This window comes from Larus michahellis, chromosome 2 (genome assembly GCF_964199755.1).
Source record: "Larus michahellis chromosome 2, bLarMic1.1, whole genome shotgun sequence".
Classification (NCBI taxonomy): domain Eukaryota; kingdom Metazoa; phylum Chordata; class Aves; order Charadriiformes; family Laridae; genus Larus; species Larus michahellis.
Window position 1 is genome coordinate 130,106,061 of NC_133897.1, and position 25,941 is coordinate 130,132,001.

Sequence of the window (25,941 nt, forward strand, 5' to 3'; positions counted from 1 at the left end):
TGATTATGGCACCTTTTTTACTTTGGATAGAGCATCAGAGATGCAGAGAGGGGGTTTGAATGACTTAAAACCATGCCTTCTGCACCTGTCAGCCAAACTTTTCAGTGTTTCAGAATGTTTCCAGTGTTTCAGAATAACTCCTAATAACAAGGAGTTATTTAGTCGTGAAAATAGTCATGATTAAGATTTGGGTTGCTAGAAACTAAAAACTAGCTTGAGATGCTCAAAAAGAATTTTGTGTTCCCTGCCCATGTATGAGTCTGTCTGGGAAGCACATTTCTCCCTGACAGCGTTCTTAGGCGCTTACAATGGTATTGAAAGTCATAGCCCTGTTAATAACACCTGAATCTGGTGTCCCTCATTGCACATAAATCCTATTTCATATCAGCAACAGCCCTGTGGGAGTGCACTCCCTGCTTGCTCTTTCTGGGAGAGAAAATGATTCGCTCTTTGGCCTTACATCTGACATCACCACTGAGGTGGAGTTCTAATTATGCAGCCTCACTGTCTGTCAGCTCTTATTTTTCTATTCAATAATGTACCATCTTCCTAATTATACTGTAAAAACTGATGACACAGTATCCTCGGTAGTACATAATTATCCCTTCTTTTTTTTTTTTGTCTGTATTCTAAAAGTCACCATTTTCACGAGATCTAAAAACTGCAGGTTGCATGATAATTAGTCACTGAAAAACTGGATTATTTCAAATGTGTCTGACAAATGTTCTGCAGAAATAGTTAATTGCTTAGGATATGTAAAGCATTTCTCATAGGATTATTAAAGATTTTTTTCATGTTTATATATGCATTGGAAAAAAATGGATAAGGAATATTCTCCCAAGTGCTGTAAATTAAAGCCATAATTTCTCTGAAATTTAGTTCAGCAGTTACTTATTGCAATAGCCATTTAGAAAGTTAATTTACATAAACATCATCTTTGCCAGTGTCGATTATGTAAAGATGCTGCTGGCAGCTTCAAAATATACCTGATTACTTGAAGATGACATTCTCCATCATTTTGTATTTGCGGATCTGAGAACAGAAGTCTGCTGGCAGAGCTTTACAGGTAGCGCACGCATGCGGTCCTTTGTCATCCAAAAGGAGATACACCATTTTTTATACGGAGGTAAGGTCCATATCAGTTGGTGTTTGATGTCAGAGTTGCTTTGCCTTTATTTGAAAATTCCTGCTGGTACAACAAAAGTTATTTGTTAAAATCAGGTATTTTATTTTTCAGTTAGCCAACGATACGATCATCCTTCTATTTGCATCCGCAAGGCAAGAGACGGTGCTGTTTATGGATTTTGTACAAAATTAAATGTGACACCTGGCAGCAGAGGGCAAGTTTTCCCGATTTTTTTTAAAAATGTAGCTAAAAGGTCAAATTCTCATACTGAATATAATCACAGAAAAACTCCAATCCGACTTCCTCAGGGAGGAATTGCTGTTTTGGTTTTGCTTCACTACAGTCAATCAAGAAGGAGGTAATATGTAAAAGCACAGTGTATCATTTTCCTATTTTGTCCATGAACTTAAAGAAGGATTTAGTTTTCATAGGGGTGCTAGATCAATTTGTGCCTCTTTATCAAGCACAACATGGTGAACACGGACATTGCTGCCAGGAAAAGGAAGCGAATCAGGGGGTGTGGTACACATCACACCGGAGTGTATGATACGTCTACGATTATGAACTGGGAATTCCTTTTTATTGTTTTATCTGGAAAAATTAATTTGGAAAATTGTTAGGATTTTGATCTTTTTTTTTTTTTTTAAAGACTCCTAGGAGGAAGCCACCACATTTATTTCTGGTTTTGTCCGGAGCCTGGACTCCAATGCAGTAGAGAAATCAAATATACTATTGCTCTGTCCATATGTCACTTAATCTCAGCAATTTCATAGCTATTGCATTTCAATTTCATACCTATGAGCTGGATTCAATAGACTAAACATAACCATACATCATATCTTTCTCTTCGGGTGTGCATGAGAACTTTTTTTCTGAACCGTTCTTGAAACTTGTATCTTCTTGTATTCTTTCAAGAATAATTCAGTTATCTCCGTGTAATTAATTTCTCTTAACATTCACCCTCCCTTGGCAACCATTTCCACGAGGACAAATATTGGCGGTAGCCCTTTTGTCTTAGGAAAATGTGACTTCATATAGCAAAAGAGAGCAGACATTCTGCCAGATTCATGTCTATATCTTTCCATATGCAGATAAGGCTGGATGCTGTTCAGAGAAGCAGTGAATTTCGTTTCATTCCGTTTCACAGAGATTTCTGACTATTTCTAAATACACTAGAGCTAATGTCTGACTATTGGTCAACTTAACTTTGCTAACCCAATACGCTTTCAAATTACGTTAGAACAAAAGAATTACATCTCATTAGATAAATTAATATTATTTTCCTTACTTATTCTGCAAATTTGACTTTGGAAATTTTAAGCTATAAGTGACAAAAAGTTAGTGAATAATAGTGAATTATTGAATAATTTATTTTCGTGCTATTTTTAAAGGGATGTTTAAGATTTTTTTCTATTACATATTCATCTTCTGTGACAAATACTTTGAAGTCAAATTTCTCTTGGGATTTGAAGTGAACTGTCATTGGCATTCCCTAGCATTAGCCACTGCCCCCTGTTCCCTGAGAAAATTGCTGACTCTTAGACACAGAGTATTATTTGGGTTTGGGCTTTCATATTTAACATAATTCTGTAACTGGCCCTTAGTGTAGAATTCAGCCAGTCTACTCACAAAAGTAACTACAGCTATTAAAATAGACACGCTCACAAAATATTGGCTGGTGGAGATTTCAGGTTTTTTCACTTTTATGGAGATTAATGGTGTGATTTCTGTGCCTGGAAGCAGAACAAGAAGAAAATGCAGGAAGTGACTTCCTTAAAGCATTAGGACTGCTTTTCTGGAGAAGACTGAAAAGCAATAGCTTTGCAGATTTCTTTTAAAACCTACAGGCAGTAGGTTTTATGCAGAGTTTTATGCAGAGTTAAAACTACAGCAAAGTTTTATGCAGAAGAGAAGGTTAGGGATAAATCTAGTTCATTATAGTGCAAGGAGCAGAAAGGATTATGCACCCCCGAGGAAAGGATCTTTTCAGTTTGATAAATGCATGTAAGTTATTCTCTAAAAAAATGCCAAGTCATCCTAGAAGCACACTGATTTTTGTGCTCCTCTCTAGGAGTGCAGATCACTTTCATATTTTGTAGTTTGGAAGGAAACAAATAATTATGAAATGGTTATTTCATAGATACTGATAAATTGTGAGTACACAAAAAGTACTTTTTTTTTCCCTAAATGTGGTGCAAATATAAATGTCTACAAGTTACGAAGAAAGTATTCAGCCCTCCCAGAAAGTCCTCCTAGGGACAGCAGAGACTGTGGGTTATAAAATGTCCGATAGAGCAGGAGAAGCAGAGCATATAGGTAAGGCAGCAGCCGTTGGTTAGCAAAAGAGGAATGGCAGTCCGACAGGGCAGTCTGAAAGCAACAGGAGCTTTAGCGTTGGACCAGCTCTAAAATGCAAACTGAAGGTTCTTTGGCCATCCACACAGGGTGACAACAATGCCACATTACCACATATTTTAGGATATATAAGCCTTATTTGACCTTTATTTGTGAAGGTGAATTATAAAGATTCTCTTATAGAGGAGGCTTGAAGAACACGATGTTTCCATGGTTTTTTTCAGCCTTTTACTCTCCTGGGAACAAATTAACCCCACCTTCAGTGGTTACTATTCAGAGCAATGTGACTGGAGGGCTTGTAGCCTTGTGGGGCTGCCCACTGAGCTACGCTTTGCCGTGCTCCTAAACATCCATTGGATTTCTTCTTAAGACCCCATTACACTCTTGGAAAAGTATCCATATCCACTTAATGCACTTGAACATATTGTCCTGCTTTAGAGTACCTGGTACACAAACGCTTAAGCCTGTCACTGTCACAACCTTAGGGCAGGTCTGTGCTCAGGGGAGGCATGTGTGAGGGATCTCATCCTCCTCCTGCTGGCCTCATTATTCATGAGCTTGTTGGTGTTTACACCTCTGAGCATACTTGTAGGCGGTTGTGGTATCTTCTCTGTATTTGTTGTCTGACAAAGTTAAAGACAATTAATCCTTTTCTCAAATATCAGCCTTTTCAGTTCCTCAATAACTTTATTTCTTTTTTGCTTTATCCTCTATCTGTCAACATCTTTCAAAATCTAAAGAGCTCAGAACAGCATTATTTATAGCTGGAAATTGAATTAGGTTTTCACCACTAAAATAAAAAGATAGAAATGTCAATCTGGAATTAACTGTTTTATTAAAGGAAAATCTTATTTTTAATAATTGCTAATGTAATTTATTAGTATGATTACTATATTTAAAGAAAATCAAACTGTTGCCTGCTTCTTAAATTACTATATTTCAGCTTTTCAGTGTGCTATTTAGAAATATGAAGTAGTCACTTTATTATGCACCATCTTCCAGGATTTGAAAGCAGCTTATACATATAAATGGATTTAGTCTCATCAGTACCTCTAAATGATGAAAAAAAATGCCAATTATTAAGTAAATGCATCTAGTGCAGACCCTGTCTGCTGGATTTAAAGTTTTGATTTACATTTCAAAACACTTTGGAGGATTAATCAACTAGTCTAGGTTGATTATGTAGCTGAATATGAGCCAGCAGTGTGCCCAGGTGGCCAAGAAGGCCAACAGCGTTCTGGCCTGTATCAGGGACAGTGTGGTGAGTAGGACTAGGGAAGTGATCATCCCCCTGTACTCGGCACTGGTGAGGCCCTACCTCGAGTATTGTGTCCAGTTTTGGGTCCGTCACCACAAAAAAGACATTGAGGTGCTGGAGCGTGTCCAGAGAAGGGCAACAAAGCTGGTGAGGGGTCTGGAGAACAAGTCTTATGAGGAGCGGCTGAGGGAGCTGGGGTTGTTTAGGCTGGGGAATAGGATGCTCAGGAGAGACCTTATCGCTCTCTACAACTACCTGAACAGAGGCTGTAGAGAGGTGGGGGTTGGTCTCTTCTCCCAAGTAACAGGCGATAGGACAAGAGGAAACGGCCTCAAGTTGTGCCAGGGAAGGTTTAGACTGGGTATTAGGAAAAATTTTTACACTGAAAGGGTTATTAAGCATTGGAACAGGCTGCCTGGGGAAGTAGTTGAGACACCATCGCTGGAAGTATTTAAAAGACGAGTAGACACAGTACTTAGAGATATGGTTTAGTGATGGTTTTTGTCAGTTAGGTTGATGGTTGGACTACATCATCTGAAAGGTCCCTTCCAACCTAGGCAATTCTATGATTCTATGATTCTATCCCTCCATCCTCAGCAGAAAGAGGGAGAGACATCCTCTAGCAGCCTCTCACACTACTTTTAAATAGCCATTTGTAGGATCAAATGCCCTTTAGAGGTACATCACTTTCCAGGAGGGATAGACAAGTGGGTGAAATGAGGTACTTAACTTTTAGACACTTTAGACCTACTGAAGATAGGTGAGATTGATCTCTTCTTCTAAGAGTCTAATCATTAGTTTCCTTTTGATGCCCTGTAAAAGAACTCCTACTGTATGCCATTGAAATACTTTAGATAAATGGTGAATGGACTGCGTGGCTCTACAAATTAGATCCATCTAATGAGTAGTAAGAATTGTTAAAATTATACATAAGCTTTAACTAATTAACTGATAAAGAGAGACAAAGTTCTTTTTTTATCTCTCTTGCCTCTAAGATGCCTAAGATTCTTTCTTTGTCACTCTGCTTGCTATTAATTGACTCCGATATTGTTATCCTCCAAAAAGATCTTTCTCTATTTTCTTTATTTAAAGAAAAAGATTATTATCAAGGGAAAATAATGGGAGCCTGTATCATTTCATCCTTCCATTCAAATATTAATTTGGATCTTTAAAAACGGCTATTTGTTTGATATATAGTAATTGGAAAGTCAAAGTTTCACCCAGAGTGGGACTGTTAAAGAGTAACGCTAGATATTACTTGCCTGTTGGCACTAAATTTGATGCCCTGGGGAGACCTTCTAATTGGAGAAAGCTAAGTTATTATACCAGCTGATTATTTTTGTAACAAGTCATATTAGCAACAGTGCACACCTTGCTCCCAGGTTGCCAACTTGAATATCTCTTTCCGTTCTACTCAGTTTCACTATCTGGCTAGTCCTCTGAACTAAGTGAAACAGCTTTAACATACAATTACTCTTTGCCTCAGGTCCACTAGCATAATCCAATCTTCATCATTTAACAAATAATCTTTCAGTTCCCTAGTCTATATCATCAGCGGTTAGTTTTCCTTCAGCTGAGTTAATGGATGTTGGTTTTCTAGCCTTCGAACTAATGGTAGCTTTTCTTTTCCTTGTTTTTTGCCTTTTTTTTTTGCTTTTTCTCTTTTGTCCATCAAGAATGGGGTTTATGTGCATTTACGGTCACATATGTATTCAAGCGTCTTTTGGAAGATTTTAAGGAAAGTATAGTGAAACCTATGAAAAATATGATGTAACAGCTGACCTATGGGTCAGGGAGAGCACAGAACCAGCATCTGAGGAAGACCTCAAACTTATAAAAAAATACGTCTAATACTGTATGCACATACTGGAGCCTTACCAGGGACAAAAAGTACATGAATAAAGAGACTGTGATTGCCCTTGGGCTCTCTTGAATAACCTTTTCAGCACACCCGGGCCCATGATTGTCTCAAGGTGTACCCGAGTCCTTGGGAGACATGCACACAAGTGCTTTAATGGGACTGCAGAACAAATGGGATTTCATTGCCAATGCAGAACTTGTTTTCTCCATAGAATGAATAGCCATGAAACGAGAATGTGACCTTACAGGGCCCATTACTGGGTTGGGTTTTTCCAGAAATTCTTTTGAGGTTTTGAACTGTGACCTCCATGCAAAGGATTATTTTGGGGTGGGTCAAGGAAGGGGAAAGGACTGGAAGGGCTGTCCTGTGGGGATAATGCCCCCTTTAACCATATAAAGAATAGAGGGGACACTCACACATTGAGTGTTATGGTTGCTCAGTTACTGTTCCGTACACGTTCTGTGCACAAAATTAAATAGCCTTCTGCAAAACACAAAGATTACTTATGAAAAAACCAGGAACTTTCTTTCTTTTACTCCAGGTTGTAAAAGAAAATGCAAGTTTCTCAAGCAATTCTGCCATTTTTTATTCCTTACTAGGATTTTCTTTATCTCCCTCTCCTCACAAGGAGAAGACAGAGTTGTTTTTAGAGGGAAGAATTGACTGCGAGAGTGTTGGAAACTCTGGCTGAATTTTGCACTGTTTTCAGACTTATGTAGTTTAATTTAAGAATAATAGCCAGTCATTTTGTATAGCATGCATCATTTTACTGTTGGACACCTTGGAAAAAACCACCAGAATATTTGCCACTTTTTTGTCAGAAATAAGGGGAATCCTTCATTTACGCTGTGATGTCCTCTTCACCGACTGGGAACACTGTGAATAAAAGCAATGACTTGTATGAAGTCATGTCGTGATTTATTTTAGCATTTATTTTTTAACATGACATGGCTATAAATCCTGTGCAATAGGAATGGAGATATTCTAAAAATTAAATTCTATAGGAGATAAAAGATGACATACAGGAAATTGAGTCTGATATTTATACTATAGAAAAATTACCCAAAGCTTTAATGTTTGGGACTGTACCTATTGTGTCTTGACCATAACTAGCACTTCCATATTACAACTAAAGACATAACTGGACGTGAGAGGAGACAACCTAAAAATATCACAATGAGACAACAAAAGAAAGTATCTTAACTGTGTTGAACATCTATCTGTCACGTGGCTCTGTTTCTTCACCTTTTCTGCACTTGGTGTCTCAATTGGCATATTGGGAACTAGAAGGTGACCAACCTGTGGCTTTTATAAAGTGTATTGTTCTTGTTCTCACTAACTAGTTGGATTTTTTGAAAGGATAAGTAGCAGGCACAGTATTTCAAATGAAGAGAGGGAAAGGAACCTACCCACTGTGAGTAATTGTAGCTGTTCTCAGCGCACCTCCAGTGAGACTTGCTTTCTGAAGTGCAGGCTGTTGTGCCAGGGCAGATGTGGAATCTGGGAAATTTTCCAGAGAAATCATTAAAAAATGAGGTTCTCAACATTAGCTGCTGTGTTTACCTATTTTTCTTTCTCAGACCGTCACTAGCAACACTGAATACTGCACTGGATGACGAACTGAGAGCGTAAACCACTCGCAGAGGAGCACTGAGGCAAACATTGTGTTTTCCAATACACCTAAACCCTTCCTTAGCAATCTGTAGCCATTTTCAGACAATAGAAGAGCTCTTTCACTGCTATTGTACTATTTGACTCTGGGCAAACCAGCCGCATTCTGGAAAACCGATAGTTTAGGCTTTTCCTGTGACATCTGAGAAATGATGCAGTGGGAGTAATTATGTGATTGCTGCTGGTACTGATGATATCTCCCTGTCTGGCTGGCACTGCTAATCTGTTTTACATTATCTCCTGCTTCAGGAAAAAACATCGTGCCTAAACTGAGGAGGAAGATGTTAATGATGACATTGCCTCCAGCATTTTGTTTGTGACAACATCCTACTGATGATCCTGTCGATACAGCTGGTGTCTCTCAGGTGCCACTTTTAGCTGTTTCTGAGGAACTGGAGGGACAGATAGACAGAGAGTGGGACAGACACCACTCTTCATTTTACGTCTTTGGAAATATCTTTAAAGGAAATCCAAATAATCCGGATTTAAATAAGTTGTCGTGGTTTAACCCCAGCCAGCAGCTAGGACCATGCAGCCACTCACACAGTTCTCCCCCTTTCCCCATGAAGGGCAGGGAGCAGAGGGAGGAGAGGAGAGGAGAGGAGAGGAGAGGACAGGACAGGACAGGACAGGAGCAGAGCTTTGGTATTTTATACAGTTTACAAAATCAAATAATGAAATAGGGGCAATATTTGTGATATTTGCAATTTCATAATTTCATCTAATTTTACCTCTAAAAATTAGTGAAAATACTTCTCCAAATCCACCTTGATATCCTGAAAGCAAAAAAATAGGAAAAAACACTTTTCTGAACATGACAGGGATTAAATATTAAGAACGTAGTATTAGCATCACTCTGTATCTTTCCAGTCAGACACCTGGAATTATTCACAGCAATAGACAATGCTGTAAAATATGATGGCAGCAGTTATTTGACTGTAAGTGTAATGTTCAACATTAAACCTCAGTCACAGGAGATTTTAAAACTTTTAATAATTACTCTATGGCTATAAATGGCAATGGCATTAGTGCCTGGAATATTGCTGCTGCAGAAACCCTAATTACCCAAGCGATGCTGTCAGTATTCGTTAACTGTTGGTGTTTCTTACTCTCTTACCATTGGCTTTTCCAAGCTAAAATCCAATGCCTAATTTCTGTTCTTCCCTGACTACCACATTGCCAAGGCCAAATTGTTTAGCAAGCTAAACATTCTTATCTGCATTCCCTTCAGTGCAGGTGCATAAGTGCATTTCATTGCCCATTTTCTCCAGCAGGGAATCTAAGCTATGGAGGGAGGAAAGGAAATATTCTAAAGAGACAACGCTTTTTTTCCCCCTGTAGCATAGTATTAGTTTTGAATTACGTTTTCTCTTCCTTTGTTGTTTATGTAATATGGAAGGGCTTGTAACTGTTCATAATCTTTTGAAGGAGCCAAGCGTTATAGATAAGTATGCATATATTATAAAAGGAGGTACTGTTCCATACCGCCACAGCTTCGTGTCGTGTTCTGGAGCATTGTAGTAGATAATAGTTGTTTTCCTTTAGTCTTGTTTCCTTCTTTAGGCATTAAAAAAGCACAGAAAAAGCACCCAGTCTTTGGCAAAATTTAAAGGCCCAAAGGTAACTGTGATAGGAATAGCAATCCAGCATGGTGGATGAGTTGGGAATGAGTAGGGTCTGGAAGACCAGGACAAGTTTCAACATAGGATGTGGAAATTTAGGCAGAGACAGAAGCAAAAGTAATGCAGCTGAAGGGAAACTTTAGCTCTGGTGGAATCAAGAAACATATATTGTTTTTGGTAGACCAGCAGATGTGATTCATGTAATTTTTGCAGCTGTTTTCTGTACAGATCAAAGTATGCAAAATTGACTATATTATGAAAATAGAGCAATAAAGAATAAATCATTCATATCTGCTGAAGTAATAGCTAGAACAAGACATAAATCTAAAAAAAATACAATGACACACAACACCCAGATGGTTTCTTCAGGACAATGCATGTGGCATTAAGTAGAAGTAATGGTGAGGAATTGAAAGAAATGACACTGAAAGTGAGTATCACAAAAGGCTTCTAAGAGTTAAACTGGGGACTGTCTTCTAATGACTTCCCCGCTTCATATTGGGGAGGGGAAGGTATTTGCTGTTATGTAGACCTCAACAAGATCAGTCCTAAACACTTTCATTTTCTGGTGTGCTTTCTCTCTTTTCTCACTCATCAGTTCCTCCTGGTCATGACAGACCAGAAATCTGGTGGAGTGTTTTTCAGACTTTTTTAAGGCTTTGCCTTATACCTCCCCAACCTGCAACTTCTTTTTTTTCTCCTACTGTGAAATTTTTTTACTTTCTCATCTTAAATTTAAGTCATATAGTCTTTAGGATAGCAACCATTGTATAGAGGTTTTAAAGTGAGTTTCCCAGTTTCCCATTCTCTCTTCCTTAGATAACCACTTTGTATCTGGTTCACATCTACAGCCTTTCCTCTTTTTTTTAACCATGTTTCCTCCCAAACCTTAGGTTGGACTTTTGCTCCTTTTCCCCCATATCTTTAGGTATCAAAAAGTGATATGAGAACTTCCGGTCTCCCTTCGTTGGGAATACGTACAAAAGAGCTGAGACCCCTCTTCTTGAGAAGCTCCTTTGTCCCTTTTCAAGACACTTTCTCTCACTTTTTGGGAGCCTTCCTCAGCCCAGTCTTCAAACATCTTTTTCTGCCCATAAAACTCAATGACAACATGGTCTTTTGCGGCTTGTTTTTATTGCAACAACCAAGGCTGGCCAGCAGGGAGGACTTTCTCTCATGGTCTTTGATCAACCAGTAGCAGTCCCTAGGATATAAAACCTCTTGCCTCACGCGTGCTGTCTGGTTTGTTTCAACTTAGCTTCCTCTTACAGGATCTTCTTGTAAGTCCAGCACCCCTGGCCATCCTGCCTGAATGTAGTGGGAAGGAAAAGGTCAGCCTGTGCCTCTCAGTTCCAGTGGGGCAACCTAATTTTTTTCTTTCTTTTTTCCCTTCAATGGATATGTAATAATTTCAATACTTGGAAAACAGTTCCCAGTTTCTGACAGCCATTCTCCCAAAAATGTAGTAATTAATTGCTGGCAATATTCAATCGTAATGTTGTTGAAACCCTAGTAAATAAATATGCACTATAAGTAGTTGTGTGTGCAGCAGAAGTAATGATGCTTCATTTTATATTTGTGCTTTGACATCGATTTCCCTTATGGTTTCTCTGATATCAGAAAAAGGCAAGCTTTCCCTAGGGTCCTTCTCATCTTTCTGTTTTCTTATTTTAATGAAATCTTTAGGAAAGTTAATATACTTGAGACCTTTCCTCATTTGCAAATGCGTTAAAATGCCCTGAAGGGACCGAGAGACAGACACGTGCACGTATTGAGACGCTATGAGCTTGCTTTCGTTAGGAAACCAAACTAAAACCAGATAGGACCAGACTAAAAAGCATACCTGATTTATTGTACACCTGTGAGTATTGGCCATCCAAGACTGATAGGTCCAACAGTTCTCACTAGGAATGTACTACAGATGCTCAGCTGACCTGAGACACTCAGACAGTCCCACAGTCCGCACAATGTATGTTGGATGTCGAGTTGCTCCGTACATGAGCTGCGGTCATTTGTTTAGGATTTACAGAAACGTGGTACAGCACTATCAGGATTTAGTAGATAACCACCCAAAGCAGTACTGCGTCCATGCGTATCGATGGAGCTGTTAGGTACAGATTAAACAGGCTTTCTCATTTCCTTAAAAGTGTCTCTAAGACCCCACATGCAAAAAATTCTTTAGAGGACTTTGAGTCACGCCAGCAGTTTGGGACAATTGTAATTTTGTTAGGGCCCTTATATGACATTAGCAGGGTAATTCACTCCATGATAGGCCATTTTACAGTTTACAGAAAGTAAAGACTTGGGCTAAACAGCAATTATGCTACAAGAGTTAGGCATGAAGTTTTAGTTTTAATTAAATTATTGAAAGGGTATAGTCACCACCGTGGTCATTATTATGCTTTATATTATGAAGCTTCCTTATACCATTATGGTTTATTCCCCATACTGTAGCACAATGAGAAAGACTGTTAAAATGCCTTTATAACATTATAATTGTTTTTCTAAGTGGTGGAAGTCTCGCCAATTTAATTATATCAGTTTAGCTGAAATAGTACCACTCTGTGACCAGGCTTTGGCTGTGGCAACCTGTGTGATTTGCTTCTGTATGATTTACTCATGCTGTGTTAATAGGGTTTTTTTGTTTTGTCTGGATTTGGGTTGGTTTTTTTGCTTTTCATTCATGAGTTAGCACAATCTTTAGAGATTAAAGGTTGTCCAAAGGATCGTCTGTGCAGCACATAACATGAGCAGGAGCAACCTCCTTTGTTTAGTGCTGTTTTATCTTTTTTCTTTTAGTAGGAGAACTCCAAGGAATTTCTTCTACAGACATGATCCATATATAAAGTTTGTCAGGTTTTTATGATTTTTATTTCAGGGAAAACAAATTGTTTACTTTCTTAGAAATTAGATGTTTTGTAGAAGGCTGTCTTTTTCTTTTTTTTTTTCCTTTTCTCACTCTTCCTTGGCCTTTCTGAGATACATACCTTGAAATTCTAAAAGTTGTGGGGGGGATTGTACTTGAATTGAGTCTAAATCATATAGTGGGGGTGGTCTTCCCACTTCTAAGAAAGTGCACCTCGCACAGAAGTAATCGGTTAGGCTAATCATAGCTATTGAAACATCCTTTTGCTGACGAGCCCATTTTTATAACCCTGTTAATGTAATCACAATAACGTCATTATTCTATCACAGCATTCTTTCCCTGACAAATAAGACAAACACAATTTTTGAAGAACAAAGGTGTTTCCGCAAATCATAGGAAAGTGAATTTTAAAGCAGCAATGTACTAATATGGGAAGAAAAAGAGAGTTATACCCCATGAATCATAATGCTAACATTATGAATTGCCCTTATTTGTACTGATATTTCATTCCTCTGATTATAGAGTACCAGCTGAATGTGCTCCATTCTGGAAGTACATTCCAAGAAAGCTCATTTTGGGATGTAAGGGGGTGTCATTCCATGACAGAGATTTGCTGTTCAATTATTTCCTTCCTGCCAGCCACTATTAAAATTTACTTAACATGTGTAAACATGTTAACATAATCTGTTCATGACATTTGGACATTTTGTTTCCTACTTTTGTCAGTCTCTCATGACATATTTTTTAAAGTCAAATTAAGACTAGTCACCTACATTTTTAAAGTATTTAATCTGGATGTCTATGCAGTTCCACTTTTGATTTAGGAATTTAATGCTGGCCTTAGAAGGTATTACTGACTCACAGTGACTTCAGCAGTTGCTCCTTCTGCTATCAAACAGGAGAGGTAGCCCTGCCATATACGCTTACATAAACTGTGTTTATTGGACCCTCAATCAGTGGAATTATGTCATAGAATCACAGAATCACAGGATGTTTTAGGTTGGAAGGGGCCTTAAAGATCATCTAGTTCCAACACCACTGCCACGGGCAGGGACACCTCCCACTAGACCAGGCTGCTCAAAGCCCCATCCAGCCTGGCCTTGAACACTTCCAGGGATGGGGCATCCACAGCTTCTCTGGGCAACCTGTTCCAGTGTCAAATTTCAAGCTACACCAACAGAGCATCCAATCCACTGTGCTGTTTCTGAAAAGAAAGCGGAGCAGTATGGTTGATGATAGGATTAGGATTTTTTTTTTTTCCCCGCAAATACATTTCAAGGCTTCCAGCACCCAGCAGCCTACAATACCTCCAACAGGGAGAATTTGCTGGAAAGTGAATGGCAACTGTGGACTTACAGATCTGAACCGCAGCCCACGCATTTTGTCTCTCTAAAATACAGTGCAGTAAAGTTAGCACGATTTTACAAGACTCGTGCTTTCTGAACTATACCAGTAAAAATAATTAAAACTTCTTTTTTTTTTTTTTTTCCTCCCAAGTAGAAGCTGAATTTAATGAAGTGTAACAAGTTAGTTGTAAAGTTTTTGGAATCTTTTGAAAACCAGGTAGCTTTATCAGTAAGTTTTTTTAAAAGAAACTGTAACTAGACCACTCACTTCAGGTTAGAGGGTTCAGTAAAATCATGTGAAGGCGTGTTTTAAAAGTGACATCTCAAACATCTAATTTTTTGTTTCAAATTTTGTACCCATTTGAGATAATGACTTTATAAAATCATGTGAAATAATTGCAATATTTCTGTATTTCTGTAAGAAACAGACCAGTGGCAGAATTATACAGTAACGTATTCTAGATGATATTTAAAGCTGTGAAATTAGATTGGATCTCTCCTTAGAAATCCTCTTTTTCATGAGTTCCTAACTAGGCCATATTCTTTGTTCAGAGATAAACCTTGAGACATATGATCTTTTTAATACTGGTTTTTAGTGCTCTTGCAGTGGAAGTGTTTTTTCAGCTGAAAAATTGCTTCCTTCCCAATCCATTTAAAATTAAACAGAATGTGAACACTGAGGGGTTTTTGTTTGGGTTGTTGTTTTTTTTTCCATTAGGATATTTAAATTTTCCACGTTCGGGTCATAAGTCTTTACTGTGTAATATTCGTTTTTCCTGTTGGCAAAAGAAAAGTTCAGAAATAACAATTTCATTTCTTAAAATGATTGTAAAGGTCAGACATCTGTTTACCTTGTTTCCTAACTTGCAAAACTAAGTGCTCTCTCCCACAATGTTCTGTGTACTGTGCAAAGACATATCTGATTATGGTATATGAATGACTTAACGCCCTCCTTGTGGTTGCATGAGTAAGTGTATGTTTTCAAAAAGAAAATACCAAGTTGGCAAAATCTATTCTGATTCCGAACAGGAAAGCAAAGTTCAGTGGAGGGCAGTGAAGGCATACCAATTTTCTAGGTGGGCACGTCGACGACCCTTTATACCTACCCACCTGTAGCTATCTTGTCGTCTCAGATCCTTCTGGTATAGGCAGAAGTGGTGTGTGCTTCCCTGTCCCAGGTTTAGGTTGAAAGGGACCTAATCCAAAGCTGTCTGAAGTTCCCAAAGGACCTGTACAACCAATGGCCATATCGCTATTATGCAATTTAGGCTTAAAAGCAAATCCAGGAACATGGAGATGTTAAGACTTGCAGTGCTATGAATGTGAAGACACGAGGGTTATCTAGAAGTACTGAGAGGGGGGTAGCATTTGGTGAGAATTTTTCCCAGCGTGTTTTCTGATCCCTAGCCCTGGTAGACAGCATCTAAATACTGATGAGATCCAAAGCCACTGAGGCGGTTTTGCCAGACAGGGCTGGATTCTGTTCTTCCCCACATGGGCTGTCACCTCAGCTGGCACCGCTGTGATGCCCACAGACAAGCAGCCCGTGCCCAGCCAGTGAGCAATTAAAGCTGACCCGTCCCCTCTCATCCAGGCAGCCCTCAGCGGTGCTTTAAGAAGAAAAATTATTGTTCAGTCTCTGACTCTGAGAAGAGGCAATTACTGAGACAGCAGCAGTGGGGAAGTCTGCGAGGGCTGGGGGACAATAAGAGGCAGGAAACTTTCTCCCATCCTATTTAATATCTCCAGATCTCAAAATTTCCCTGCTTTATCCTATCGTCCGTCTCCCCCCAGGCATGCTTAGCACTGAATTTGTCTATAACTTTGCTATTTAGCACAGAGATATTAGCTAGCTACAAGCAAGGAATAAGCTAAATGTAAGCAACATCTACTCTCTTCATGCTCCTCTTCCTCTCCCAGAGGCTGAAAGGGAAATTCGCCTTTAAAAACATATACTTAGAACAGCAGCAGTTGCACCTGAGGGTAACATTAACAACCACTACAGTTACCTGCAAACTGTTTTCACAGCCTTAACTAGAGCTTTACAGCAAAATATGCCATGTGGGTTTTTTTAAGGAAACCTTCCTCTATGCATCTGTGTGCTACACAACTCCATATAGGACATACTGTACGGAAAAGAAATTCTGCATTCTCTCCAAGGTAGGAGATAATTACAATTAGGCTAGTAAGAATATTCTCACATGTTCTTACCTTTCTCATCCTTTTCCTCTCATATCTTTCTTATTGCCTTTCTTGCTGGCCCCAATCCAGCAAATATATGTACATCCCTAATGTCAATGGGATGCTCGTTGACATCAAGTAACATGCGTGCGTGCTTGTCGAATCAACTCTGTAGCTTCGTAGACTTCTCAGACTTTCAGCTGCCTTCTGGAGTCACACTGGCATCCTCATATTACTGCTTTTAAAACCAGTTTTAAAAACAGAAACACGAAATGAAAATGCTACTTATATTTAGTAATTACTATTATTTATTGTAAGTGATCTCCAAAGTCTTTTGTAGATGCTCAGCAGCTTGCAGAAAAAAAGCCTCATATTGGGAATGTTTTGATTATTATTTTTTCCTCAGGCAAACTGAAAATTCTTTTTCTATTATATTTAAGGAAGCTCTTTACATAGTAGTCTTGATTTTGTACATTCAGTGTTAAGTATGTAAACTGATGTTAATATTACTTGTCCTTTTACAATTCATTCCTACTGTAATCCACATCTCTGTCAGCGTACCTAATAACTGATTATTGTTCTTCCCTTTGTCTGTTCTTATTATTTTAAATTTGAACAGTGAAATGAAACTATCATTTCAAATATCAATATGCTCTCGTATCTTTGCAGTGGCATTTGGTTCTTATTTATTAGAGCAGGATATATTAAAATCACATGATGACGAATTACAGACAAGTCTGTGATGTTAAAGAGTGAACGGATCATTAGGCATCTCTGTGGCTTTATTAATCTCTTAAAATGACCAGATTTATATAACATCTGTTAACAAGACCATAAAGTAATCCGCCTAGACTTGAAGTACCTGCCAGAGCCTTTTAAAGTTCCCTCTTGGATTAAAAATACATTTCTGGGGAACATATTCAAGCATGTTTATTAGAGGAACTTTCGTGAGAAATTTTTTCAGAATGAAAAAACTCGTGACAAATATGAAATTATCCAAAAGTTATTGAACACCATCAGATCCTTCTGATTAATCTCATCAAAAGAACTTGAGAAGCTTGGTTATGCCCCATCCCTGGCAGTGCTCAAGGCCAGGCTGGATGGGGCTTTGCGCAGCCTGGTCTAGTGGGAGGTGTCCCTGCCCGTGGCAGGGGGGTTGGAACTAGAGGATCCTTAAGGTCCCTTCCAACCCAAACCATTCTGTGATTCTGTGATTCTGTGTTTACGGTGTGATTTGATTTTATAATTATAACCTGCCATAGAAAGAGTATGTCAGAGAAAAAGGGGTCCTTGTTCCTGAAATAGTCTCCTGAAAATCTGAAAATGACTGAAGAGGACAAATGAAAACTCTCTTTTGTGTGAATGTCTGTGAGAGTTATTGAGGTTTGGAGGTGGACTAGGCTGTAAATTAAATTAATATGATTAAGTCCATGGTACAGTGCATTGCTGAAGGAGATTGTTAATGTTGCCTTTGACCATGGTTAGCAGTTTTTCTCAGCAAAGCACTGTTCAGTGACTAATCTGTGCAGGTAAATATAAATATACCTATACTTATTTTATGTATTTATGTAAATATATAAATATATGCATATTATGCGTACATAAATAAAATACAAAGTATGAATATATTTATACGTTTACATAAATACAGAAAATATTTTAAGGAACCTAAAATGTGGACTAATGCCTATGGTCAATCTTAAATCAATAATTAAATAAATCATATTAACTGAGCTCTGCTACAGCAGATTCTCTTTTCCATAGTTGTCGGTGTTTCACTTCCTCTGCTAGCAAAGGGAAGATTTCAAATTTCATCATCTGAACTTAAAAGTTTCTTTAGGGACTGTCTTCGCTTTTTTAAAAATGTGTATCAAATTCATTTTGGACACTGTCTTTGGAATGCGAGCAAGGCCCGTGATTAAAGGATTGCTCTGCTAAAGCCAAGGTCATTGGCAAACAGCATCACAAAACTTGAGGGACTGGCAAAAAAATGACGACCTGATATCACAGACAAGAAATACAGAAACAGAAGTGTCATGAGGAAGTATATGTTTCTAGCAGCATCTTCTGCTTCATTGAAATGAAAATAGTAAGAAAATAGACCCCTAGCAGTTGAATGCACTTCTGCTGCTTTTTGCATCGTCTCATTTTGTATTCTGGATTTTCAGAAGGGCCTCAGCAGCGCAGATACACAATTCTTGGCATTCTGTTAGTGGTAGACAGTTTTATTCAATGAGCGGTATAGGAGTTCACTCAAAAGATGAATTGGCACACCTTTCTCGTTGCCCTTTGCACACACTCTAAAATAAAAATCAGGATGTCCTGACAGAAGTTCCATGAAATCATGCAGTTTGATTTAAATATCAATAAAACAGGGTATTCTGTATGACCTCTGTCTTTTAAGCTTTTGGGGTTCACTTGGGTCATTCTCTTTGATCAAACAGTTAAAAAACAGTTGGTCCTTTCCTATAACCTGACGGATCCATAATCGTCTGAGATGGTGGACTGCGGCACATGATGCCCTGGATAACTGTGATCTGAACTGGTGATTCAGATGCTTCCCGTGTAGATTCCAGGAACCCAGCCTTAAGAATAGCAGCAAATAATGCAAATCACAGCACAGACTGGAAGTGCCTAGCAGTAGGGCTCATGATTTTTGAAGCTTTTACTCTTCAGCTCGCTTTCTTTTAACAAGCCAAACTTCTTATTGTAGTCCTGGGATTACAATACGCGTCCCTGGGAATGGAGGTTTTAACAAAAATGCTGAACATAACCAGACTTGCCATAAAACAACAAGAGTTGGAGATATCATGAGCAATTGCATTGCTTCGAGCAAGCAAAGCAGAGAACACAACAGCAGTTGCTTAAACTGGCCTATTAATCTTTAAAAGTGTTCCTGGATGCAGGTAGGAACATTCTGGTTAGTCTCAAAAGAGGGAGTTATTTTTCTTGTCAGAAATTTTAACATTCAAGTGATTCTTCAAAAGTCGTTTTATGGTGCTTTTTAATCTCATTGGAGTCTGGTACAGACCCTTAAATTTAGGACCCACTATCCTGCATTTATCTCCAGCGTAGCATTTATCTCCTTATATAGCAAAAGATTTTATGGTATTCTTATAGTTGGGACAGAGAAACAAAGCACGGAACCCCCCAGAAATGAAGGAAATTATTAAAATTAAGTGTATGATTATTTAAATTAATTATTTAATAAATTGTTTAAATTAATTGCAACATTGTATTCTTAATCATGCTTTTAACCCCATGCTTTGTCTTTGTTCACAAACACTGTGCACAAAATACAGTTATTTGGATAATAACGAAGTTGAATCCCATTTTGTCCAGAGGCTACATTGCATCTGTTCCTCGTACTGGATTATGTGGGCTTTTGGCACAAACCGTGTCTCCTATTTGCATACATTTCCTAGTAAAGTTAGAACTAAAACCCCAGGAAAGGGCCTGTTTTGCAGGGTTTGTCACATTGGGGTGTCCATGGTACAAAAGACAGAGAACTACAGAAGAACAAACAGTTTTAGCGTGATCAAGCCAGGCCAGACCTGGCCATTTTCTGTGTAGAAATCCAGTCCCCGTCAACATTGCAAGAGTCTTCTCAATAGGTTTATACTTTCTTAAACAATGTATTTGTCGAATGCTTAGAGGCTGTATACAGTGGTGACGTACTTAGGCACATGAGTCTGGTCCCTTCTGCGTTGGGTATTAATAAATAAAATATTGCAAAACAGCATGGGAAGAGCTTTTTTTAGCTTTTTGGGGCACTTTATCTTTGAGGGAAGGTATGCTAGTGACAAATTTTAATTTTGTGATATATCAAATGTATGCATAACTCCATAGGGATCTCAGCAATTTCATTTAAAAGCAACAGGAAAAAAATGAAATAAAAATGATAGGTTAAAATGTTCTTTCTGCGACTCAAAATCACTTTACGCTATAAACTCCTTTTTCAAGTGTTCATAGTTTTATTAACCTTTTGGACAGAATTTCTTTATGGCGCATAATTGGAACTTTTCCTTTTTTTTTTTGTATACCAAGACTTTTTCAAGCCTTCTTTTACGTTTTCTGGCTCTCTGCCCTGAGAAGTTTTCCTACAGCATTTGTGCTGATGGTTATATATGGCTTGCCAATGATGTTTCTAGCTCTTCACTACTACAGTTACATTTCAGTCTTGTCTTGATTCTCTGCCTCAATCAAAATCAGATATGGCTTGAGTGAGGGACACACTAACCTGCACAAGCCCTTGATTTCACACAAACCCTTATCCTGTTCCCAGTCTTCCAAACTTGAAGCAGTGCTCGCAGTTTGCCATCACTCCAAACCTGTGTTGTCTCATACCTCTGGGACATCAGAGGGAACAGGTGAGAGCAATTTTCAGACTAAGTGCTCAGCTTAATCACATGTCAGGGACTCCATCAGAGCACAACAGCTTTTCTCGGACTTCTTTGTGCTCATGTTGAACTTCTGTGCTTATGTCGAGCTTCCTATGACAAGTGATGAGTAAGGCTCATATTGATCCAATCTCCCTGTCTCAGGCTGTTTTTTCCTTTGGGCTTGGAGCTTGTTTCTGCCATACTGTATTACCTCTCTGGACTGTTTCTCATACAGAGAGACTGCCACAAAAGGGAGGAAGACCAAGGAAAAGGCATAAGCCATGGAGGTGGGACTTGAGCATGGATATTGCCAAAGATCAGAGCTCATCATTAGGGGCAACAAGTTTCAGAAAACAGGCCCTTGCTGGTTCTTATGACTTTTTCTTATGACTAATACTAACGCTGCGTGAAGACAGCAGTATGCTTCTCTTGTTTTCTTCATGCCTTCTGGCTTTCTAAAGACATTCCACTTCGCTCATAAGGTCAGTAAATCTAATTTTAAAATTGCCTGTTTTGCAAGGCAGGAAACAGATCCCTGAGCATGTGGCAAATTAAACAATACAAAGAAACTATTTTTATCATTTAGGTAGATCATCTGCCTGTTTGTCAAATAGATTTCCAAAAGGTCTTTTGTTCACTTCTAAAAAATAAATAAAATCTGTCAACACTCTCTATAGTCCAAGGAGCAAAAATAGTAAAAGAAGGAGAAGACAGTACGGCCTAACTCATACACCTTTTTTTGGGGGGTGGCCTGTAGCCAAATGGTTAACAAGTGTTGTAGTGTGGATTGATTGGGAAAAAAAAATAGCTTAAATCAGTGTTGTAACCTTCTAACATTTGTTATGCTTGATATGGAAAGGCTTTCCTGTAGTCATGGTCCGATGTCACGGTTACAGGGTTTGCTCAATCTGTGAACCTCTAATCTCAGTGAGTGGGAACCATGAACCTCTAACCACAGCACGCAAAAGTGATGTTGCCTCTTTGCCTTTCTTAGCCACTCTCAGCCCATTCATGACGTTGGGGTTACTTCATGGCCTATGTCTGAAGATCTTGATACTGTGAATTTTCTTTTTTAGTGGTAATTAATTTAGGTGTATCACATGGTTCCTCTGGTCTAGTGTGCATTGAGTTTTTTACCACAAGGAGATGAATTTGCTAGGTCTAGTCTATCAGCCAGTTCAGACAGCTGAATAGTCTCAATAGAATCAACCCATAAACTTCAATTTAAGAATGCTCTTCATGTAATCTCTTCACCAGAGTGCTCAGGATGAGGATGAGATATTGACTGTATTACATTTTCAACAGCGACCTCAACCTAGAGAGCTTGCCTGGAAGCCGCATGGTTCATTGTGCCATCCTATTAGCAGGAATGTCACTGTTATTGAGTGGGCTACCTTTGACCTCTAGCTCACGGGGCAGGTAAAAGCCACCTGTGTAATGCTGAAGCAAGAGTTTAAATTAAAAACAAACAGAAAAAAAACCTTGAGCCAGTAGTCAACATTCAAAAATTATCATCCCAATCAAGACCGTGTGGGAGCAAGGGACACAAGTTTCCCTATTTGCCAATAGACTTCTTCAGTATTATCTGCCCAGGCCTTCAAAACCAATTTGTTCAGCAGTAGCGAGAGGAGATGGAGCATAACTGGTCACATGCAGAGCAAGCTGGGATCAGAACCTGTGGTTTCAGGAAATGAAAGGGTGGAAAAATAAGGTTATGCTGCCAATGGGAGTCTTGGGCTAATAGCTGATGCTCATGCTTCAAAGTACTTCTACAATTAGAGCAGGTTTCATTAACACTGGAACACATCGTTTGTATCTAATGACGATTAATGTCTCCTTGAAATTAGATACTAAGGAATTTGCGTGTCCCTTGTCCATGCCTACAACACTGCATGTTAACTACAAGCTTAATTGGGTGTAGGGAAAGACAAAGAAGTGCACTGTTGTTTTCCTCGCATTATGTGTATTATCTTTTTTTACCTATTCACTAGGTATTTGATTGAAAATCTTTTCTCCTCACTGGTAAAAACAGGAACTGGGTAGCAAGTCAGAACTAGAGCATCCTTGTTATTCTTAGGAAATGGGATGGGAATATCTATTGCCTCAACCTAATTAATGTTTGTTTATGATAAGCATTATAGTAAGTATCAATAAAATAAAAAATGTTAGGAAGGGCTGGGTACCACACAAGCAACAATGAAGTCAAGATCTCTAACATTATGCTTTGCCTTTGTGCCCTTGCACCTTTCTGCGAAATTTCAAGTGTTGACTGCTTTCTCATGGAGGAAAAATTACTTTTCCGTCCCACTCAACACACTAATGTCTTTTTTACAGTTTTCCCAAGAGTGTATTTTTCAAATACTAACAAGGAATGAAATAAATATAAAATAGCATGTCCTAAAGCTGCGAAACAGTGAAAAAAAAGTAAGATTTCTGCAATGTGCAATCATCATGTCACAGCATAATATTTGTTTGTTATACAAGGCAATCTTGGTGTGTTGGTTTTTTTCCTGGAGTTTTAGTGCCTTTTTGTCTTTACATCCAGTGATTTTGGTTAGTCTTAATTTGTCATTATTTTTTTGTGTTGTTGTTATAGGCACTGTACATAAAGTATACACAGATAAATGAAAGGAGCATCATCCTTATTATTGCTCTTTAGTTTTAAAATAAACTGTGTTATGCTATTATCTGTTAAAATTTATCTAGATTCACCACCTCAAAATAGAATCATAAAATCACAGAACAGTTTGGGTCAGAAGGGACATTCAAAGATCATCTAGACAAACCTCCCTGTCACGGATGAGGGCATCTTTCACTAGATCAGGTTGCTCAAAGCCCTGCCCAATAGAAAATGCCCACTTGAAACCAAACGTAGAAGCAGATATAAGGAAATTAAACATTATTTCCAAGCACTTAGAAAACTATTATTGGGACTTGAAGGGATTACATCTTACCTAAAAGAAAGTACCTGCCATAGCGATGATTTCCAATAATGATCAGAATTAATCCTTGGGCTGACAGCCAACACAAACCCTATACATCGTTTAAAAGCTTAAAAAGCCATAGACCGTTTAGTGGGACTCTACATCTGCATAAGTGTGATTGTTGGGCTGGTCCTATGCTCAGGAGCAAACTTCTTACCACAGACTGGAGTACTGCTTCAGTGCTGACTGCAAAAGGGAGGAGTGGGGCGTAGGATTTCCCTTCCCTGTGTCACTTCCATAAATCACGCATGATTTTCCTGGAAGTCCTATTATCCATGTTCTGCCCACTTTTCATTTATGGCTTCTGTCTGAGAGGTTGCCAGCTGAAGTATAGTTTACCTGGATGTATGAAATTAAAGTCAAGATATATGTAATGAGTCTGAAGCTCAGAAGACAGCAATTTTCCATCCATGACTGAAATTTGAATCGTTAAATGAGTCCCAACTGGATTTATCAAGAGACTACTTGGTGTCTCTTGTACAGAGCCTGAAGTTGAGTCTCTTGCCATGAAGAAGCAGCATTCTTCTATAAGAAATAAGCGGTTTGCATGACATCAGCTGCTGGAGATTAAGCATTTTATAGGCATTTGCTTAATGATTGCTTGTGACATTGGAAAATAGTACATGATCTATTGGAAAACTTCAAGCATCTGCTTCTACTTTCTGAGAGAATTCTTAACTTTTATTTAACATACAACTACGAATAAGCCACTTGGGCAGCCACTTTTCCATCACGCACAGGGTTTCCAAGAATTCACAAATGCTGAAAGACTCTCAGCAGTTCATTGATTTTAAAAACCTCTATACCCAGGTGAAGAGTCTTTGAATTTTCTATACTGCTGTAAATGATGATAAAGATACAGGTTAATTTTTTAACGCCTGGCACATTCAACTCATTTTGCGGATTAAGAATCTCCAAGACATTGGAGAGGAGTGTGCTTTAGCCAGTAAAAAAAAAAGAATATTTTTTTTTTTAAATTGATTTTTGTCAGGCTTTCTTTTATTGATTGGCAGCTTAACATTTATCAGCTCAAACAGTTTATGGCTGCCATTTTGTGAAGTGATATTTTAGAGGTCAAGCTAATGCACGAGGTGGTTTTGTTTGCATTTCTAAAACTGATCTTTGCTGGGCCATCATTATCCACTTTTACCTGCTTTGAGGACTCAGGACATAATGCACACAGTGAAAAGTAATTATGAAAAGCTCTTCTCCCAGCCTTTATCCATAATTTCTTAATAATAATTAAAAAGAAGAGCATCAAGGGCTGTGATGACATCTCTTTTAGTTTTAATCAAAGAAGTATAATACTGCTCCTTCCTTCTGTCACTGCATCACCAGCAGCCTTGAACTATGAAACATGTCTCATGTTCATCAGTTTCTTAGTAAACAAGGTAAGAGGGTCTTCTCTAAACATGACCATCAAATTAAGCATTTTTAGAAAGCTCCTCATGAATGAAACATAACAGTATTCCAGAAATTAAAGATTTTATTTACAAGAAGTGTTTGTACTGACCACCTGCCAGATTCTTACATTTTAAACGTGTCGGCAACATTTACCAAGGTGTTTCCCTCTGCATGTTTACCATTTTTCTTTACCATTGGCTGTGCACTAGCCAAGCACAAACACTGAAACAGGGCATAATAATCAAATATTAAAGGGGGAAAAAAACCCTTGAGAGCAAAGAAAGCTGTGACACCAACGCCACAGACCTCGCAATTTATTCCTACAGTTGTGATAGCAAAGTGTTCCCTCGCAACATTTGATACACGCAAACCCACATGGCAAATCTGTATTCCTACTCAACGAAGAGTTACTGAAATAAATGAGAGTGACTATGTGTGTGCTGCTTGACAAATGGCATTTCTTACAGTTGACAATTGTTAAAAGCACTTGATACCACTGTGCAATCTCTGGCATTGTTGTACACAGAAAGCTTTGGCTGTTTGCTATGACTATATATTTATAAGTAAATATTCATTAAACTGAACTGTCTGTCAACTCCTGATTTCCCAAGTCATTTTCATATTGCAGCTGAAAATTTCCTAAACCAACATCAAGGAATGACATGCAAAGTCAAAAGACAAATGCCTCATCAGCTGTAAATAATGCTCCAGCAAATCTGCATTTTGCAGGTAAAGAAGTTACGGAGATCAAAGCAGCAAATCACAGAGGCAGTTTTCTTACTGCTAACTAGCAAGAACAGAGGTTGGTAGGATGTAATTCACCTGTAAATTTTTGAGCATGGCCAGAATAAAGGCAGTTAAGAGAGGAAAACAACAAAAGGACTC

The 25,941-nt window shown here is 38.5% G+C and overlaps 1 protein-coding gene across 2 annotated transcripts in view; it reads left to right on the forward strand.

Annotated features, from left to right (window-relative positions):
* Positions 1-25,941, forward strand: part of NKAIN3 (sodium/potassium transporting ATPase interacting 3) — a 373,785-nt gene that overhangs the window by 251,430 nt on the left and 96,414 nt on the right. The window lies entirely within an intron of this gene.